The following is a 6174-nucleotide window of genomic DNA, read 5'->3' on the forward strand; positions in this document are numbered from 1 at the left end:
GCTGCTTCTAGAGCTGGAAGGCATTGGGGCTGAATAGCTACATCACATTTAGGGCTCAAGGAAAGGAAAAAAATCTGCCCAGCTTAACAAACTCAGTGGAAAATTGGTGAATTTCTACTTACGATTACCACAACCTTATGCAGGAAAAATACCTTCAGGAATTATTTTACTCCTAAAAAAGAAAAGAAAAGACCTACTGCTCCATAGCTATTAGAGAGACACAGGTTACTACTTGTTTTGTGTCCCCTTCTGCTCTCTGCTCTTTCACACACTCCTGAAAGTGTTTTCCTCTGTGTCTCTACTGATGGAGCTTTTCTTTTGTTTTTACTTCTCTGTAGGTGCAGTCCTTTTCCTCAGGAGTGATATGACTCTTTCACTAACCACGTTATAAGGTGACCATGGTAGTGGGGAGGTGGTGAAGAATTGTACCACAGGAATGTCCTTGGGAGTTAGTTGCTCATGTCTGAGGCCAGTATGTAAAATGTCATCTGTTGTTTCACTGGGTGCTCTGTTGGAGTCACTGATGCTGAAATGACTATACCTTTGTTCCAGTTAAAAAGTTGAAGCAGGAGAAGCCAAGAACAAGGCATTCTCTTAGATGGACTCCCCCCCTTCTCATCCATAAGTCTCTCTAAGGGAAAAAACTAAAAAAAAAAAGAACAAGAAAAATGCAAAAAAATCAGCCTTTCACAATGACACATAGCCTGGAAGGTAAGTGAAATGAGAGACTAAACTGTGTTCATTATCCACAGAGTGAAACAAGTCTGGTATCTTTTGGTATCTGCTTTAGTGAAGAAAGGTTAGAGCTCATTCACTCTATCTTCTTGCGCACTGTACTCATTTCAACTGTCTCCAGCTAGGGCAAGGCATTTGAGTAATATGAATAGAAGCTCTTAGCCTGTGAGCAATTACATGTGGGTGTAAAGTATCTGTAAGGCTCTAATGGCCTTGCAAAAAAAAGAGTTGCTCAGTATTCTGTGTTATAGCAGCTATTTTATAACAAGGATATTCTATAGGTGCACAAGGCATAACCCTGTTTTGACATGCACTCAATTGTTTTCAAGAATTCTCATTCAGTTATATTATGTAGGCTTGTTTCAGAACAAAATCTTTGGCCTCTATCTGACTGTACAAATTTTTGTAAGGGATAGGGTTCTTTTCCCCTACTGTTCTTTTCCTGTGGCTTTAATTTAGTTTGCTTTATTCAGACCTTAGGTCAAAGAACTTTTACATTTAATATATGTATCCTGGTGGGGGCTCTAAGCACATTTTTGAATCTGGGAATTTAGAAGAGCACCTCTATTTGATATGTGGAGATGTACACCTGCAAAGTTCCTGCCTGAATCATTCAAACCTGCAGGCCTTATGCTTCTGATCACACGCATTTGCTAATATGTGGAGGTACCTGTTGTTGCCTTTGATTTCAGAAGCTGAGGGAATTTAATGTCTGATTATGCTGCTCTGGACTGAACTGGAGGGACCCAGGCTTTGCAAATGCTGCCCTTGATTCACACAAAGTTATCAAATGGTGAAATACAAGTACCCCATTCTTTTCCTCTCTGTTGTCACTGTCACATAGCGATATTCCTCCCTTTTCTTGTAACAGCATCCTACCTATACCTTTGAAAGAGCTGCCATGAGTTGTGTCTCTGTAATGCCCAGGGAGCAATGGCTCCTATTCTTCAACCAAAAGCAAAACAAATTCCCCTTTGTAAATAAAGTTGAACACACAGTCATTATTTCCACCCCTTCTACATACGTATTATAATGCAAGACGTCACTGTGTGCTAAATAGTGTTTTCCAAGCCCAAATACTAGGATTGCCCAGCTCACCTACCCTCAGCATAGAAAGGCTAGGTTGTAGGCACCTCTCACTGGCTATAACTGCATTATGCCATGTGGTGCAAAATGGCTTCTGCCAGCAGTACTGCAAACTTGCTTTGTCTTATAGAGAAGCATTTCTGTAAGAGGTTTGATGAATTGTCTTGTAACATGTGGATTAAACTATTGATTTACCAACATCCTTTGTATGTTGACCCAAGAAAACACAGTGGATGCTATTTAGAATATTACAAACCCTCTGCCATATGCATGTTGTCTAACCTACACTTCAACCCTATCACCTTTCAGCAGATTGCTTTAGACAAGAGATCTCATGGGCAGGGAATCTGCAATGCATATAAGCTTACTTGCTCATTTAATACAAGAGAGTCCTAGACACTGACCTTGTCTGTAGCTTCCAGCTTGGCAGGGCTGTAGCACCGGGAAGACCTGCAAATCCCTTTTTAACAAGGCTACCTGAACCCAATGGCCCAGGTCCAAAGAGATGAAAACTTGAAGATGTCCAACAGATCAGTTGCCTATATCGTTAAGTAGAAAATTGTCTGATGCCGCACATACTGGTGTCTGCTTACATGGTTCAGTACCAGCTCCCAGCATAACAGCATGTCTGTTGTCAGCTCCTAAAGCACTAAATATATTGTTACTTCATTAGTGAACCGTTCAGGGTATTTTACATGGTGGGTATGGAAATGCAAACATTTACCCAAGACGTCTCACGATTTGAACCAAAACCCATATTCCATCAAAATGGATTTTTTTTTTAAATTGTTTGAAATATCTAACAGTTTGGCTTTGGGCTGGAAAGCCTAGGAAAAGTCTCCAAGTAAATGAGAATGAGTCTCTTTATCTGTGATTGCCCCATGACATTATAGGATGCAAATGTGTGTAAATTAAGAAGGTGTTTGGAGAGTGAATGGGGAAAGGAAGGTGTGCGGCATCCCAAGCTCGTTTCTGCAGCCCTCCCCATGAGCCTAGCAAAGAATAGAGGGGATCTGGATATGGAAGCCCACATGGTGAGCACCTGGGCACAATGTGGCATGCTGATTTCTTGCAGGAATTTGCTGCTTCACAATAGCAACCTTCATTCAGTTGAGATCAACGTTTCAAGTAGCTTCAGCATAAACAGGGCTTGTCCCATTGTGGTGGATATTTCTGAGCTTCTTAATTGGTTTCATAACTGTTGTATGAGCTGTTCCATGGAAGTGCTACTGTACTTGCACCAACAAGCAATATTAAATTGGAAAAAAAGTATTAAAGACGCGTTTGGTCTCAGGGAGAAACCAGATAATGACTGAGCCTAAACTGCAGTTCAGCAAAACTCTTATTGATTAGGGATTACAGTTTGATGGAGAAAAAAACAAAGATCATTCCCACTTCTGGTTTACCCAGAACAGCAAAGCTCAAGGTAGTGTCAGATACAAATGCATGAGCAAAACTGCTTCACTTTTGTTCTGTCCATGAATTGCTTGTGTGTTACAAACTATAACCATGTTTTCTTTTGCTGATCATAAAGGAGGAATGACATGGCAAACTGTAGTAGTTGCATTTTAAAGCAATAGCTGAGTAACGTGGCAACATTGCTTGTCTATTGTCTATTGTATACATATTTAAGTATTTGTGTTCATGTTTAAGTACTTACAGGACCAGGGACCTCTGCACTGCTCATAATTTCCCATATAATATTTTGTGCTGGCTCATGCATGATGCCACTCAGCTTCTATGATGTTAGGTCAAATGATGTCATATCACAAGATGTAATACACCGTGCAATATGACAGTCTCTTCAGCTTCTAAACAGAAAGAGACAAGTACTCTTGAAACCTGGATATTCTGCTGCATTGTTATTTGAAAACTTGGAGTGCCTGTTGACATAGCAGTCAGTCACATACTAACACTTCACATAAAAATAATAAAGCACAAAACGTCACCACCCACAATGGATACAATTAAAATCGTCATTCTTTTGTTCGCTTTACATTCAGATAACTTAAAAACCACACAAGTGAAGTCCCTGAAGAATCACCGAGATCTACACCAAATAAACTCCTCTCAAATCACCCTCTGAAGCTCATGGAAGATGTGCATCTGTAGGCATATCAAAGTGAGGGTTTCCAGACAAAAGCCCTTGCCTAACAAAGCACTGCCTCTGAGCTTGATAGCTCCAGGACTGACAGCAAGAGCTACTTAGCTACACTTACCTGCGAACGCTGGAGGAGAAAAGTGGCAGATGTATAGACAAAGGTGGGGTCCTTCCTATAGCAGGTTCTGAAAAAATCAGCATTATCACTGACATATTGAGAAGTGATCAGCAAAGGACAGAAAGTGAGTGTGAGAGTGGAAAATATGATCCCTGTGTTTGCAGGAAGCCCCTGACAGGCAGGAATGGTAGTCGCATGTGGTTGCTGATACAAAACCACTGTGTGTATCTCAACCACACATAACAAAAGCACCCAATAAAAGGTGTAATAGGTGAGGTTTTGTTTGTGGAATCCTGTTTCTCAGCTGTTTTGTAATTTAACACATGCCCAGCATTGTGGCCTCTAGGCACAGGAAATGAAACTCAAGAATGAAAATCACCAACCTGTGACCATTTGAGATTAGAAACACTGCCCAGAAATTACATCAAACATTACCAACAGAAGAATAAAATCAGTCAATCAAACTGTTGCTGGGCAACCAGGAGATAACTCTCATCCTATAGAAGGGAATTATACTGCTCCTTTGTCCACTGTTACCAATATAATGATCTCTGAGCAGGCTCCAGTCTGGCTTTAGCCTTGCAAATTCTTTTCATGCACAGATATCCTGTACACGAGGACAGACAGGGAGAATACCAGTGATGAAAACCACTGTCTGCTAAGTTTTCTGGAAACTAATGCAAAAGGATATTCAAAAGAGAAGTCTAATGAAAAGAGCTGCTTGCTGTAGTGTAGCTTTCCGGATCCTTGCTGTTCCCTAGTTAGGAAGAAAATAAAATATTTCTCAGTGTAAGGAGGAAAAGGATTTTTGATGGAGAAGGCTGCTTTTTGTCTGGATTTCATTCTCTGCTTTTAAGAATCGGACAGGGTAAATGATCTGATCTCTGTAGGCTGACGGACAAAAAAGAAAAATTCTACTGAATCCCAAATATCCATGCTGTACTTCTCATAATCACTTGTGAAGTTTTGGTGTGATAATCTCTGTCTCTTCTTGAATGGATTACCTAAATACCCTTTGCAATGGAGAACTCTACCTGGAGAAGCAGAATGCCTTGTCTCAAAATATTGTTCAGATTTTTAGATGCTGAAGATATTCCTGAAAGATTATAAACCTTTTCTTCAAGCAAACCCCAAGTGTGCATTTCCACCAGCCTTGTTCTTTTCTCGTTGAGAGGTCCTTATAGATAATGTTGGATGTTCATCAACCTTTCTGTCCCTAAGAAACATAAAGATTCTAATAAGTTTTTTCTTACTTTACTTCTATATAATTTCTAGTGTTGTTCAAAATAATTACTCCTCTCCATTAACTTCATAGACAGTTCCTTTGTCTCCTTATCTTATTTTTTTTGTTAGGTTTATGAATCTTTTATACCACTGGGATTTTTAGTGCATGCATTTTGCAGCTGTGTTCTCTTCCACCTTCCTTGTAGAACTTGCTGTGACAATAAAAACATGGTGGTTTTGTCTCCTGTTCCTCTGTGTGAGCGATTGGAGCAACTTCTACTATACAATTGGCATCAATGCTATTCTGAAAGCTGTATGTCTGTATGTCCATCATTGTTTGTCCAAGTGAGAATGAAGTCAAGGTTTGTGTGGTTGAAGGGAACAGCCTAGACGCTAGTGTTCTTGCACGAGATCAGTTCACATGGCCCTAGTGCAATGCTGGCAGGTTTTATACAGGTAAACCTCCATTCCTCTAGGAGTTTTTCCAGTTGCATTGACAAATGCACCCTGCCACAAAGCCATTCAGGTCAAGCTTGCACATTGTGACTGGTTTTGAACTCAAGCCTTTGGTATTTGAATGCCTCAACACTAATCCTGTTTTCAGTTCGGAAAAAAAAAAAAGAAGAGAGAGAAAGAGAAAAAAAAATTACTATTTGTTCATGATGATAATAAAATCCTAAGTTTTGCTGGTCTCTTAAGTGTCTATTTGGCTCAGGCAGATACAAACACACCAGAGAAGGTTAGCACAGATCCCACATTCCAGGCCCACCACTGCTGCCCTTTATTCAGTCACCTATAGCTACAGGAATCAGATCTTTAGGTACAGGTTAATGGGATAATTAGCCAAACAAGATCAGACTTGTATACTGTGTAGAAATGGATGGCTGCTGTCTCACAGCTGCCTGTTGTA

General features: G+C 40.2%; 1 long non-coding RNA gene across 1 annotated transcript; it reads left to right on the forward strand.

The window, feature by feature from the left end:
- Positions 1-5956, forward strand: LOC134163286 (uncharacterized). Its single transcript, XR_009964672.1, has 2 exons — positions 1-711; positions 1428-5956. It is a non-coding gene; the product is annotated as an uncharacterized LOC134163286 (long non-coding RNA).
- The last annotated feature ends 218 nt before the right edge of the window (positions 5957-6174 follow it).

Source organism: Pezoporus occidentalis, unplaced genomic scaffold (genome assembly GCF_034315485.1).
Source record: "Pezoporus occidentalis ecotype Australia unplaced genomic scaffold, CSIRO_AGI_Poc_V1 ctg2, whole genome shotgun sequence".
Lineage (NCBI taxonomy): Eukaryota > Metazoa > Chordata > Aves > Psittaciformes > Psittacidae > Pezoporus > Pezoporus occidentalis.